At 29.8% G+C, this 15,908-nt stretch overlaps 1 protein-coding gene across 1 annotated transcript in view; it reads right to left on the bottom strand.

Annotated features, from left to right (window-relative positions):
* LOC119599903 (probable serine/threonine-protein kinase DDB_G0282963) overlaps nt 1-15,908 on the bottom strand; it is a 338,233-nt gene that overhangs the window by 195,948 nt on the left and 126,377 nt on the right. The window contains exons 3-4 of the mRNA XM_037949845.1: nt 14,462-14,521; nt 2,224-2,289 (exon numbers count right to left, since the gene is read on the bottom strand). The gene's annotated coding sequence lies outside the window, so the exon portion shown is untranslated. The remainder of the gene's footprint in view (nt 1-2,223; nt 2,290-14,461; nt 14,522-15,908) is intronic.

The following is a 15,908-nucleotide window of genomic DNA, read 5'->3' as shown; positions in this document are numbered from 1 at the left end:
AATTTTATAAAAAAAATTTTATAGAATTTTATAGAAATTTTTTGTAAAAAGGAATTTTAATGCAAATGAAATGAAAAAAAGGCATAGAGAATGCATCGAATATTTACTATAAAAGAAAATTTATAGAAAATTTTTTATAAAAAGAGTTTTTACAGAAAAGTTTGTATAAAAAGAATCTTTCATAAAAATAAAATTTATAGAAAATTTTCTATGAAAAGAAAGTTTACAGAAAATTTTCTGTAAAAAGAAAATTTAGAGAAAATTTTCTATAATACTGGAAATTCTTGGAGGTCAAAATGCTGAGCTGGGCGTGGAAAAATGGGATGTCTTTTACATGAAAGAAGAGGAACTCTATTTGTAATAGGTATCGACCAGAACTAGTCTAAAGGTCTAGTCTAAAGGTAAAAAAGAACACTAAAAAACCTAAGACCACAGCATCAGTAGCCACTACTGATAACGTTGAGGAGTCAAATCCTAAAAGCAAGGAAGTTATCACTAACTCACCAGAAAAAAGTGCAGCTACCTTTTCCAAAATTGGGAAGGCGCCGATTGAAAGGGCTTTTAAAACCGGCCTCGACAAGGACACTAAAACACGGCACCATTAGCAAGTCCTCATGGATTTCCTTAATACTAAAGACTTGATCACACTGAACTTAGGCAATAAAGCAATATTCGTCAATAGAATCACAGAAGAAGTATAAGATATAACTATATTTTTAGAAGAGCTTATAAACGATCAGGATTGGAAAGTTTTAGACTAGCACTCCTTTTCTGACCATCGGTACATAAGATTCAAAGTACTAAAGCCACCAACAAAGCCGAAGTTTCGGAATAAGTCTAAAACTATTTTGACAATGTTCGGAGCCTTACTAAAGAACCGTATAGGCCAGGATACTTTTCAATGTCGAAATATAGAGGATATAGACACCAAACTAGAAACGTTCACTAGTGCCCTGGTTAAATCGTTCGAGGACAGCTGCCCTCTGGGAGAGCGGAGATCTGCTCAGCAGAAACCCTGGAGATCCGGAACCTTAAGAAGACTCTTCTTAAACAATTTAACAGCGTAAAAAGACCGCAATAGTGAATAATGGTGAATATAGGAAAATTGTTCGAAAAGCCAAACAAGACTCCTGGAAGCATTTTTGTCAACAGGTAGATAGCGAAAATGATGTATCGAAGAAAAAAAGTTTCTATGAAAATAAAATTCATTGAATTCTGTAAACAAATCTATCTATCTATAATTTTCCAAAAAAATAAAAGTTAGTAAAAATTTGCAATCAAACAAATTTTAGAAAATTTTCTATAAATAGAAAATTTAAATAGAACATTTTTTAAAAAAGAAAATTGTCTACTGGACGCTCCATTGGTTAGACTTGAGTGAAAATAACTGTATTTTACGGATGCACTGACTCTTTTTCGAACTGCCGGGTAATGCCAAACTTTGAATTAAATATGTAATATAAAAAAAGTATATGTATTTTTTTAAGGTATTAAAATACCTCATTTATTACATAATATTTCTAGGAAATCATGTTTAACTTTAAACCACTTAAAAAAAAATAGTAGTCAACCCACAAAATATTTAAATACAGTTTCTCTTTAAACCAAAAAAAAAAAACATTGTACAAATTACAAAGTTCAAAAAGTTCAAATGTTGTGTAAACATAATTGTCATTGTAAGAGACCGACAACAGCGTCATCAGTGCAGCCCCCCTTTTTAAGATGTAACAACAAAATAAATTTGCATTTTGTTTTAAAACAAATTGTTTGCTATGGGAAGTTAAGAAAACATACAAAATTAAATGGAAAAGTAAGACAAAAGACAACATCAAAGGTTTTGACATATAAACCACAACGCAAATATTTTATTTTTGTGTGTGTTTTTTTTTTTTTTTTTTGCACGAAAATGTATAAGGAGTAGTTATTTGAACAGCTACTGACAACCCCAGAATTATATAGTTTTATATATTTGTTACGAACAGTAAAGTCAAGAGTATTAGTAATTGTATGGTTTTGGTTAATAAATGAATACCTGTCATTGTCATTTATTGTAGCAGCAGCACTAATATACTTCAACTTCCCCCCAAAAAAAATTATACATAATCAAATTGTGTGTTTACGAATAGAGTGGGAAAAACCACATTATTAATTTTTAGTAAATGCTAGTCAATTTGATTTTTCTTTTTAAATATTTATTTAGAAAAAAAGCTTTCAATTACTTACCAAATTTAAAGTAGTTTTTGCAGCCAGGTAAAAGACATTACGATACTTGAAATTTTGAAAAACTTGCTGGAAATAAAAATTAAAAGCCAAAATTAGATTAGAGCATTTATGGAGGAAATTAGTAGCATTTTTAAAAGTAATATTAGAATTTTCCAACATTTTCTTTAAAGTGCTTAGGTTTTTTCCAACAAAATTTATAAACATTTAAAATTTTTATAAATACAATAATTTAAACATTTCCAATATTCTCGTTGGCATGCTTAAGTATTTACTTGCATTCCTTAAAAAAAAAAAAACATTTCAAATATTTTACAAATTGAGTTATTTAAAACTTTTTAAATACCACAATTAAACAGTTGCCTTAAAATCTATAAATGGTTATCATTAATTTTCTAATTATATAAAAATAACTTAAAAATAAACCACATTATCGGTAATCATTCAAAAAATAAACCAAAAAGAGTTAAATAACAACTTTCAAACCATTGTATAAAGAGATTAATTTTATTGTTATAATTAATTAAACAAAATTTGCTATTAAATCACAAACATTAGGAAAACAGTTCTACTTTTTTTAAATCGCATTTAATTAATCAAAATCTCAACTAACAGTTGATATCCTTATGATGTCCGTCGTTACTGCCTGCCTGCCTGCCTGCCAAACATACATCTATTTTAAGTCACAGTCTTCTTCTCAGTATCTTGCCTTTAGGCAGAACAAATTGGAAAAGGAAAGGAAGCTGAAAGAAAAAAATTATGCCTGAAACAATAACCCATCACCAACAGCAACAGCTCCAGCTATGGCAGGAGCAGAAACAGTAGCATCAGTATCATATTTTAAAAGAGCTGTAGTACAACAATAGCAACGACCGCTTTAGCAACCAAAAAAAATATGTATAAATCATTTAGTACTAAGAAAAAATTATTTCAAGTAATATTGTACTTCATTTATTTGCCATAAACAACAGCATAAGGATTGTATTTAGTACATGAGGAGGGATAAAAAAAGTTGGTACTATTTAGAGGGTACTATTTCGATAAAATCTTGTTATTATAACAATCCAGCAAAAAAACTCACTAAAGGCTTGTACTTACATAACTACTTACTTTTCACTTACTGCAACTTACCGTTTGCATTACTTTTAAGCAATCTTATAATGACTTTTATATAATCAGATAAGTAAGTACTTTATTTTGAGATTTGCCGTTTTATTTGCACATTGAACACACAGAATGAAAATAGCTTTTAAGTGAAAACTATTATTATAGTGAGTAAGAGAGCGAACTAACGAACAAGAGGCCTGAGTTCGTATTCTGTTTTTTTTATTTTTTTTTTTAAACAACTTTAGAACTCTTTTTACTTTTCTAAGTACATATTTAAGTAGTGATTTGTAAGCGAGCGTTGTAAGTACTTGCCTCCAACTCCATCATCGTGTTGTAATAATGAGTTAAAATACTAATGAATAAATAGCAAAAACGGCCTTTTTAGCTTTTTAACTCATTAATTTTCAATATAAGTTTTTGTTGGGAATGATTAGCTTTTTTGTTCTTTTAAGCACACTTTTTAGTACCTAAAAAAGTACTATTTTCAAAATTCCCTTCTAACAATTGCAAATATTTAACATGCATCCCTTTACAAAAGAAAAACATGGAAAAACAAGTAAGAAATTATAGTCGGGCGAGTCCGACCATATATATACCCAACACCAGTTATAAAAATAAAATGTGATTTAGTGTTCATAATAAAACATTTAACTTGAATTGTACCTTGCCTCAGATATACTTGGGTTCATCGGGTTCAGTTGTATGGGGGCTTGGTGAAATAATGGACCGATCATAACTATTGTCAATAGGTTGCGTCCCTGAGACAATAGAAGATCATGTATCAAATTTCATTGAAATATCTTTAAAATTGCGACCTGTAGTTTGATTACAATATTTACATGGACGGACGGACAGGCGGACGGACATAGCTCAGTCGACTCAGAAATAATTCTAAGCCGATTAGTATAATTCAAGGGTGGTATAGAACCAATATTCTTGTGCGTTACAAACAGCAGCACAAACCCAATACACCCCCTTCCCATTGAAAGTGGTGTAAATAGATACTAGTGGAGTATGGGTCTAAAGAGAACCGGAAACAGTAGTAGAATAATGGCAAACAGAGAGAAAAATTAAATCTTAATTATTATGAAATCCTAAAGGCTCACTTGACTTAATGATTGTTATACATACTACTTGTGGTTTTTCTATTTGTTTTATTATTTTTTATATGTATATGTATGTATTGTTTTGTACTTGTTGTATTTTATTTCAAATGCTGAGATTTTCTAATACACAGACAACTAAACAAATAAACAAGAATGCCAATACACAGAAATTTCATACAGCAATATACCCAACAATACTGGTGACTAGTCCCCATACTGATGATTACAGTTCACTTCATTTAGTTTAATTAACTATAAACAAAATATCTGGCTACGGAGAGTTGTCTAGGTATCCATGGAAATTCTATTAAGTCTATTTTTTTTTTTGTAAAATATTTTCTAAAATTTTATTCGTTGTTAAATTCCTTTCGAATAAACGGTGTCAATCTCAACATAAACTCAACTGCAGGATATTTGATAGGTTGTTTTATACTTCAGTCAGTTTGTATTATGTACGCCTGCCTGATTGTTTTGATAGCGAATGGGAAAGGGGGGAATACTTTGAGAAATAATTTTGAAATAATTGTTATAGACTAAAGAATATGTACCACATAAATCAATTTAATTGAAATTAATGATCAACATTACTGTATTTTTTTAACAGCAAAGAAATCCTTATAATTTTATACATGTATACAGACAGACTAAAAATAATATTTATACAAAAGAAGAAAAGAGAACTCGAAATGGGTGAAAATATAGCACTACACCACTATAGTAACAACCATGAATATATTCTTAGTGTCTGGCTGGCCGATTTTTATAGTAATTGCTCCCCATTTTACCGTCGCACCATTAATAAAACATCCATAAACATCGAAATCAAGGTAAAATTCAATCAAAATAAAAACATTTTAAATTCAATCACAGTGATCCAGTGTCCAGTCCAGTGATTAAATTATAAATTTTATGAAATTATATAAAATTCTTTTACAAATATGTTTTATAAATGATTTAAAGTAACTCATATGCTATTATTGTCAATAACTCCTTCTGTTTATTTGTTTCTAAACTAAAAGTATTATTGCTGTAAATTGTATGTAATTTTTGTAATGCAATAAAGAACTTAAATTTAATTAAACAAATGTTTTCATTTTCCGGGTTTTTCTAAAGATTTCAACAAAAACAATACACAAACACACACTTAAACTGAGAAGGATAATTTCAAATAAATTATATTTAGGACATAGATAGTTGGTGAATTGCACAAAGTAAGACAAATAATAAATAACTTATGGCAAATACTAGGAAATAATTTATATTTATATACAATTTTCTAAAATTTTCCATTTCAAAAAGTATTTACTGTTTTTCTCAAATTACTTTATTTTTTGATATTGTATTTAAAGTGAATAAATATTTGTATATTTATTTCTAAGTATATGTTTTTTAGGGTTTTGAGATTTATCGGACTAATTTATTTCCTGAGAAAATTATGTTTTGAAATTCTCGTAACCAGAATTTACACAAAAACGCACTACTCTTAGTAAATTAACCTTATTGTTTAATTTATAAAATTTCCAAACAATAATTGGGATTTTGAACATGACCCTCTTCGATTTCGACGACATTCGGTACATACATTCTGCATACGAAATTTAAGGTTCTCCAAAATTTCCAAATTAGTTACAGTTTATGTTTAATCGGCGTTCAAAGTTCATATTTTTTAAGCACTAAATTTGACGAGGTATTCTATCTAAACTATTCATCCGAATTTAATCCTCTTGTAGTTTAATATTACTATTGTTAAAATATTATATTTCCTATACACGAATAATTACATTAAAAAAATTTCTTGATGGTATCTTCAATTTGTGTATTCCTTTACCAAAAATAGCTTACTGTGTCATGACCAAAAAAAAAAAATTAAGAGTGGGAAAATGAGGGGATATGAAGAAAATCAGCTTTTAGTAAAATAGCCCACATCATTTCCATATATATTTTAAAATTTCTATTTTTTTTCTAATATTTTTTTTTTTTCAAAATTTAACTATAATTAAAATACATATTTTAAAGTTCTTAAAATTTCCGACAAGTTATTCCTGTACCGAAACCCTAGTTCTATTAAATGCTATTGATAAATAAATAGTATATTGTAATTAATTTTCTGTTATTATATAAATTCTTTATACATATGTATGTATGCTAGAAAGATAACAAAAATTCCTATACTTATTTATTCCTTTTTAAAACTACATTTAACGCTTGACTTGTTACAGAAAAAGAATACATTTCAAAAGAATTTAATTATGCTTTTTTTTCAAAAGCAGCAACCCTGTGTAAGGTTTTTATGTACTTAAAAAAATGTTGCATCATTTTTCCGAACTATTAAAAAGTTAGAGGATTAAAAGATTAACAGAGTTGGTAATTCTGTTATCAAACAAATTACTACGAACTAACTAACTACTAACTAACTAACTGAACCAACTAACTAAACTAACTACTAACTAATAACTAACTAACTAACTAACTCACTAACGAACTAACTAACTAACCTAACTTAACTAACTAACTAACTAACTAACTAACTAACTAACTAACTAACTAACTAACTACTAACTAACTAACTAACTAACTAACTACTAACTAACTAACTAACTAACTAACTAACTACTAACTACTAACTAACTAACTAAACTAACTAACTAACTAACTAACTAACTAACTAACTAACTACTAACTAACTAACTAACTAACTAACTAACTAACTAACTAACTAACTAACTACTAACTAACTAACTAACTAACTAACTAACTAACTAACTAACTAACTAACTAACTAACTAACTAACTAACTAACTAACTAACTAACTACTAACTAACTAACTAACTAACTAACTAACTAACTAACTAACTAACTAACTAACTAACTAACTAACTAACTAACTAACTAACTAACTACTAACTACTACTACTAACTAACTAACCGAACGAACGAACGAAACGAACGAACGAACGAACGAACGAACGAACGAACGAACGAAAGAACGAACGAACGAACGAACGAACGAACGAACGAACGAACGAACGAACGAACGAACGAACGAACGAACGAACGAACGAACGAACGAAAGAACGAACGAAAAAACGAACGAACGAACGAAACAACGAACAACAACGAACGAACGAACGAACGAACGAACGAACGAAGAACGAAACGAACGAAACGAACGAACGAACGAAACGAACGAACGAACGAACTAACGAACGAAAACGAACGAACGAACGAACGAACGAACGAACGAACGAACGAACGAACGAAACGAACGAACGAACGAAACGAACGAAACGAACGAACGAAAACGAACTAACTAAAACGAACGAACTAACGAACGAACTAACTAACGAACGAACTAACGAACGAACTAACTAACTAACTAACGAACTAACTAACTAAAACTAACTAACTAACTAACTAACTAACTAACTAACTAACTAACTAACTAACTAACTAGCCTTAGATAACTGATTAACTTAAAATCAATCTCACACCGAAAATAATAGACATATTTGAAATTTCATAAAACTGTATGACGTATGTTTTTTAGCGCAGTTCAAAAAATACGAATATCTGATTTTGCAAGTTTTATAGTAAATGTGCAAATGTATTTTCTTTGTGGTCTTTATAAAAACATAGCATTTTTCATATATGTATGTACTAACAGAGCAGCACATGCCCCGATTTTGATTTATAATTAAGTATTAGCTTTTTCTAAATGTTAAAAAATACTTTGAAATAATTCCTAAATAGCATTTTAAATAACTAATAATTATAATATATGTATATTGAAAAATCACGTACATATATATGGGCATTTTCAAATGGCGCAACTCAAAAAAATCGGTTTGCATGAAATTTACACCGGTTCTATCGGCCAAAAACTGAACATTTTATTTTCCCCCCGTTTTTCAAAATGGTGCAATAGTACTTGGTGCAATAGTACTAACCTTGGTGCAAATTTCATCCAAATCGGAAGACATCGATTTTAAAAGTTGGGTCACTTGACACGAAATTGCCCATATCTGTGTGTATGTTTTAAATATGTACTACAAATTATTTCAATGAAACAATTTTTATTTTTTTTTTATTTCAATTAAAGATAGAACACAAACAAAAACAAGTAATAACAAAAACTTTAGCTCAAAAGTATCTAAAACCATTAAAATACATTAATTAAAATAAATATTTAAACAATTTGAATTTAGACAAAAAGAAAAATAAATAAAGTTAAAAAATAGCCTTGATTTGAAAACGCTCTTGTTCTATCGCAAACAAATAAAAACACAAGTGGAAAACTATAAAAATATAAAATAAAGTATAAAAATAAAACTTTTTTGTAGAAAATTTAAAAAAACGCGTTCAAGTAACAATTAAATACACACTTGCACTTGGAATATGAGGCTTAATTAAAAAGCAATTGCTTCTATAATACTCGTTCGTATACGAATACATATAAAAACAAGTATCATTGTTAAATTCGGCCATGCTGAATCTTGTATACCCTTCACCATAGTGTTTCATTAAAAAAATATTTTCGGAAATATGATCATATTTTCATAATTTATGGGATCTTCAAAAATGTGATTTCAACAAATATACAGACAGACAGAGTGGTCGGTGGAATCACTAAATCTGTAGGGGTTAACTGAATTTTCTGTTCTGTTAAAATTTAGTATACGTATGTATGTATGTGTTTAGTGGTATGTGTATGTTTGCATGTATGTATATGGAAGTTTGTGGTAGACTTTTAGCCATGTGTTGAGAAAACACACTGCTGCCATTTATAAACATTAATGGGTTTGTGCAACAACAACAAAAAAGATTACACACATTGCCAACAACACACAAGAAGAGGAAAAAACGTATAATATTATTATAAAACTAACTGGCCACCATAAAGTCATTGCCACTAACAGTTTTTTCTAATCTAAAATAAACGAACATACAAAACGGTCACAAACCCACGTTCAGTCAAGTGCAAAAATTGTCAAGTGTGATAAAGCAGAGAGAAAAAACCAACCAACACAATTGTTGTTGAAGATTGCAAAAACAAAAAGGTCATTATAGTCATCATACTCATGCGTTCGGGGACACCAACAAACTCACAGTCACTGAAAGAATATCCATTCTCATACTTAGTGATATATTGTCATTTAAATGGTTATTATTTAAGGTGACCATGGTAAGTAAGCCTATGGAAAAACTCTTGTCTATAGTCTAGTCTATAGTCTAGTCTATAGTCTAGTCTATAGTCTAGTCTATAGTCTAGTCTATAGTCTAGTCTATAGTCTAGTCTATAGTCTAGTCTATAGTCTAGTCTATAGTCTAGTCTATAGTCTAGTCTATAGTCTAGTCTATAGTCTAGTCTATAGTCTAGTCTATAGTCTAGTCTAGTCTAGTCTATAGTCTAGTCTATAGTCTAGTCTATAGTCTAGTCTATAGTCTAGTCTATAGTCTAGTCTATGCTAATCTATAGTCTAGTCTATAGTCTAGTCTATAGTCTAGTCTATAGTCTAGTCTATAGTCTAGTCTATAGTCTAGTCTATAGTCTAGTCTATAGTCTAGTCTATAGTCTAGTCTATAGTCTAGTCTATAGTCTAGTCTATAGTCTAGTCTATAGTCTAGTCTATAGTCTAGTCTATAGTCTAGTCTATAGTCTAGTCTATAGTCTAGTCTATAGTCTAGTCTATAGTCTAGTCTATAGTCTAGTCTATAGTCTAGTCTATAGTCTAGTCTATAGTCTAGTCTATAGTCTAGTCTATAGTCTAGTCTATAGTCTAGTCTATAGTCTAGTCTATAGTCTAGTCTATAGTCTAGTCTACCCTATAGTCTAGTGTATATCCTAGTCTATAGTCTAGTCTATAGTCTAGTCTATAGTCTAGTCTACTCCTATAGTCTAGTGAATATCCTAGTCTATAGTCTAGTCTATAGTCTAGTCTATAGTCTAGTCTATAGTCTAGTCTATAGTCTAGTCTATAGTCTAGTCTATAGTCTAGCCTACAGTTGAGCTGCTCAAAAGATCCTATTATTTCTTAAGTTTCCTCTAATCGAAATAATAAATCTATTTTTCTTTTCCATTAATTTAAATCAAAGCGTTTTGGTCACCTTAATCATAAAAATTAAATAACCAACAAAATGTGCAAATTATGTGCATTTCTAAGCAGATTTTTTTCATTATTCTTCTTTCAAACTCACATACAGAAACAAAAAGTAAACTAAAACAACAGCAACAAAAATAAACATTTAAATAAATCGAATCATTTTGTATTCCAAGTCATGAACATAGCTTCTACTACAGACTGCTATTGTTTGTGATGTTGTAACAACTATTATGTTGTTGTTGGTGATAAGAGACACCATTAACAGCAAAAATAATAACAACAGCAGCAATAGAAACAACAACTAAGTAGCAGTTACAAACGCCATAATAAGAAAAAAAAAGAACAACGCCTTCTACTTGTCGCTCAAGTGCTTGATTGTGTAAAGTACACAAACACATACTAACAACATTCAAATAAGTAGAAAAGCCCAAATATTTTCTAATGTGTGAAAGAGTGTGGTATGGAAAAACGTACGTGTAAATTAGTGTGTGTATAAACGTTGTTAAGTTGTAGTGTGTTTTGATTGTTAAGATAGAATGTTGCCGAACAAATGGCTGTCAAACTTCTGGAACATAATGGGTTGTTGTAGAGAAGAAGTATTATTTTTTTTTTCAAGTGCCTGTACAAGTCAATAAAATCATGTTAATTTCTTTAACATTTTCCGACACACTTGCAGACATTTGTACAATTGCATAATAAAACAAAAGGAAAAATGGAGAAGAGAAAGGGAGAAAAATAAATGTCTACAGCAGTAGCTGATTGTTGTCAATGTTGTTGACAACCATCAGTGGCTGTCATACGCGCCTTAAGCAAAAAATTAAGGAATGAGATGAACTAAATAAGTCTGAGGAAGGATTATATATAAAACAAATAAAATTAATTTAATCACAGTCTTGAAATAATTCTAATATAAAATAGGTGTTAATAAGTTTGGGGAGTGAGTAACTCAAATGAAATGAAATTAGTTTGACTTTAAATAAATCTAAGACTTTCGACTTTAATAAGAAAGCTCCGAGCCAAAATATTTAACAAAATTACTTGTATTATTGTAATTAAAAAAATATATTTAAATGATCTCAGTCCTTAACAAAATCAAGTGAAAAAATTGTATAACAAAAGAGATTTAGAATTATTATTATTATTTTATGACACTTTGAGACAAGTTTTCTTGCGACTTGAGGCTAAATGTGTGTTTGTGTTTTATTTTGCAATGACAATCTTTTCTAACAAATGTTTACACTTTAATGGCTTATTAGAAGAAATATTTAATAAAATATTGACGTCTTAAATATCGGTATGTTTATTATTTAATGAATTAAGTAAATTGAATAAGTTCGTTTGTGTCACAATCCTTTAACCTTTTTATGACAATTCTGTAGCCCCCTATTTTTATATATTAGTTTGAAATATACAAACATACATACGTTTAAAACACACATACGTTAGAGATGGTTCTCCCTACACAGTCCAATATATAAAACTGTGTATGGTCAAATTGTTTAAACCAACGAAATGATCCTTGTAGTGTTCAAGGATTGAATGAATAAATGTTTACGAATATACCACATAAATCCACATACATATTTGTTACCAAATTCCCAAAAACACACTCACACAACATAATAAATATTACAAATGAAAATAAAACTCATTAGTAATTCATTCATTTCGATAATGATAGTGTGATAATTACAGTCATCTAATGATGACAATAAATACTAATGGACAAACGTTAATACGTATTTAATGTTATTTTCAACCAAAATGGTCACAAACCAATAACATTCTCCCCTCTTAACCCTCACAGAAATATAAAAACCTGGATCGCATTGTTTTCATTGTAAGCACCTCACGCTGCCCGACCAACAAAGAAGGCGCACAGATTAGCGGTAACATTTGTTGAAATGGAACTATTGCGCACACTTTGTTTGGGGAGGAGAAAAGCATGTAATAAATACTCGTACATAAAAATTAAAACAATTGAAATTGATGAACAGAAAATGTCACCAACAGAGCGTTAATAAATTGCCTGTACAAAAGCAAAAAAGGGAAATGTTCAAATGAAATAATATGTAAAAAATCATTTTTGGACTGTCATTAACAAAATTGTTTATATTATTTATTTAGAAACCAATTGTGATGTTGAGTTTTATGTTTAAGTGATTTTTATTATTTTAATTATATTTTAACTGCAGATTTAAAAGACAAACAAAAATATTAAATTCCATAAAATTTGGACAAACATTAAATATTCGATAACAAAGTTTAAGCTCTGTTTTAGTTTAGTTCTAGTTCAGTTCTAGTTCAGTTCTAGTTCAGTTCTAGTTCAGTTCTAGTTCAGTTCTAGTTCAGTTCTAATTCAGATCTAGTTCAGGTTCTAGTTCAGTAGTTCAGTTCTAGTTCAGTTCTAGTTCAGTTCTAGTTCAGTTCTAGTTCAGTTCTAGTTCAGTTCTAGTTCAGTTCTAGTTCAGTTCTAGTTCAGTTCTAGTTCAGTTCTAGTTCAGTTCTAGTTCAGTTCTAGTTCAGTTCTAGTTCAGTTCTAGTTCAGTTCTAGTTCAGTTCTAGTTCAGTTCTAGTTCAGTTCTAGTTCAGTTTTAGTTCAGTTCTAGTTCAGTTCTAGTTCAGTTCTAGTTCAGTTCTAGTTCAGTTCTAGTTCAGTTCTAGTTCAGTTCTAGTTCAGTTCTAGTTCAGTTCTAGTTCAGTTCTAGTTCAGTTCTAGTTCAGTTCTAGTTCAGTTCTAGTTCAGTTCTAGTTCAGTTCTAGTTCAGTTTTCTAGTTCAGTTCTAGTTCAGTTCTAGTTCAGTTCTAGTTCAGTTCTAGTTCAGTTCTAGTTCAGTTCTAGTTCAGTTCTAGTTCAGTTCTAGTTCAGTTCTAGTTCAGTTCTAGTTCAGTTCTAGTTCAGTTCTAGTTCAGTTCTAGTTCAGTTCTAGTTCAGTTCTAGTTCAGTTCTAGTTCAGTTCTAGTTCAGTTCTAGTTCAGTTCTAGTTCAGTTCTAGTTCAGTTCTAGTTCAGTTCTAGTTCAGTTCTAGTTCAGTTCTAGTTCATTCTAGTTCAGTTCTAGTTCAGTTCTAGTTCAGTTCTAGTTCAGTCTAGTTCAGTTTCTAGTTCAGTTCTAGTTCAGTTCTAGTTCAGTTCTAGTTCAGTTCTAGTTCAGTTCTAGTTCAGTTCTAGTTCAGTTCTAGTTCAGTTCTAGTTCAGTTCTAGTTCAGTTCTAGTTCAGTTCTAGTTCAGTTCTAGTTCAGTTCTAGTTCAGTTCTAGTTCAGTTCTAGTTCAGTTCTAGTTCAGTTCTAGTTCAGTTCTAGTTCAGTTCTAGTTCAGTTCTAGTTCAGTTCTAGTTCAGTTCTAGTTCAGTTCTAGTTCAGTTCTAGTTCAGTTCTAGTTCAGTTCTAGTTCAGTTCTAGTTCAGTTCTAGTTCAGTTCTAGTTCAGTTCTAGTTCAGTTCTAGTTCAGTTCTAGTTCAGTTCTAGTCAGTTCTAGTTCAGTTCTAGTTCAGTTCTAGTTCAGTTCTAGTTCAGTTCTAGTTCAGTTCTAGTTCAGTTCTAGTTCAGTTCTAGTTCAGTTCTAGTTCAGTTCTAGTCAGTTCTAGTTCAGTTCTAGTTCAGTTCTAGTTCAGTTCTAGTTCAGTTCTAGTTCAGTTCTAGTTCAGTTCTAGTTCAGTTCTAGTTCAGTTCTAGTTCAGTTCTAGTTCAGTTCTAGTTCAGTTCTAGTTCAGTTCTAGTTCAGTTCTAGTTCAGTTCTAGTTCAGTTCTAGTTCAGTTCTAGTTCAGTTCTAGTTCAGTTCTAGTTCAGTTCTAGTTTCAGTTCTAGTTCAGTTCTAGTTCAGTTCTAGTTCAGTTCTAGTTCAGTTCATTATTAAAATTATAAAATAAATGAGAATAATTTGAACTACAAAATGTAATAACATAAAGGTGTATTTTATACTTACAATTTTATATGAGAATTAAACAACATTTGCATTCATATGAGAAATTGCTAACATGGAAATCTGCAAAAGAAATGTAAATAAAATATAAGTAAATGTTCAATTAAAATGTGTATAAACAATTTCTTCAAAGTGAATTTTTTGCACAAGTGATAAAATATAAAACCAGAACAAATTTAAAATAAAAACTACCCTGATAAAAATGAAACTGCCCAAAGGTAATTAACATTTTATACACCATAGTTGTTTTATTACAGTAAGTAGCATTGTAAAAATGTCCATTTGTTAAATTCTAAGTCTTAAAACACCCTTAAGTTACAATTTAAATTATTTTAACGACGGTGGGTTTAACTTTATAAAATATGCATTTTGACATTTTAATTCTTGCTGTTATTTTCTTTAAAAAAAAAAACCTCTCCAGACACCTGTTTCTTAATTTATCTTATTATTTTCTCCCTCCGATTTTTTATTCTACTGAAAATATCTTCTCTAATCCCTTGTTATTTATGAAGTGTTTGCCAATAAATTTTCTTAACTTCAAAACCCAACAAACAATTGTTTGGGTATTTTTTTTTATTTTACATAAATTTTCCTCATCATTAATTTTCCTGTTCAATTCCTTTCTTGGTACTTCAGGAAAATAAAGAAAATCCAATTAACCTGTTAAACAAATAACCCTAAAATTTACTTTTATTTTCTTATTATTTTTTTTTTTTCATTCATTATTGACTGTATGATGACAATGGCAATTTTTATTGTAAATGAAAATTGTGCCTTTTTGGTCCCTTTTTAAGAAGCTGCTTTACCTTGACCTTTTTTTAAATATTGGGTTCCTTTTTTGTCTTGTCTGGATTTTTAATCTTTTTGGAGTAATTTTTTCCTGTTGTCCTTATTGTAAGCAATGGTACTTCGATAAGTTTATGTCATGTTTATTTTGTGAGTGTCATTACAGAAATAAAATAAATTATTTACAAAATATTTTTTATCGATAAAGGCCGTCTATGTATAGAAATGTGTAAATGCATTTGTTTTTTTTTTTTTTTTTTGCAAAAACAACCAGCAAACATTAAAATGTTAAATATTAAGAAGGGAAGGAACCCCAATCAAGTGCTAGAAGGGCAAAATTAACAACAAATATAATTTCCTCAAACTTCTTGTACTGTTCTAGTTCTGTTCGAGTTCTGTTCTAGTTCTGTTCTAGTTCTGTTCTAGTTCTGTTCTAGTTCTGTTTCTAGTTCTGTTCTAGTTCTGTTCTAGTTCTGTTCTAGTTCTGTTCTAGTTCTGTTCTAGTTCTGTCTAGTTCTGTTCTAGTTCTGTTCTAGTTCTGTTCTAGTTCTGTTCTAGTTCTGTTCTAGTTCTGTTCTAGTTCTGTTCTAGTTCTGTTCTAGTTCTGTTCTAGTTCTGTTCTAGTTCTGTTCTAGTTCTGTTCTAGTTCTGTTCTAGTTCTGTT

The sequence above is a fragment of the Lucilia sericata genome, unplaced genomic scaffold, assembly GCF_015586225.1.
Source record: "Lucilia sericata isolate MDLA Ls3-8-SP2 unplaced genomic scaffold, ASM1558622v1 Contig000096F_arrow, whole genome shotgun sequence".
NCBI lineage: Eukaryota > Metazoa > Arthropoda > Insecta > Diptera > Calliphoridae > Lucilia > Lucilia sericata.
This window is presented reverse-complemented; position numbering and strand designations above follow the sequence as displayed.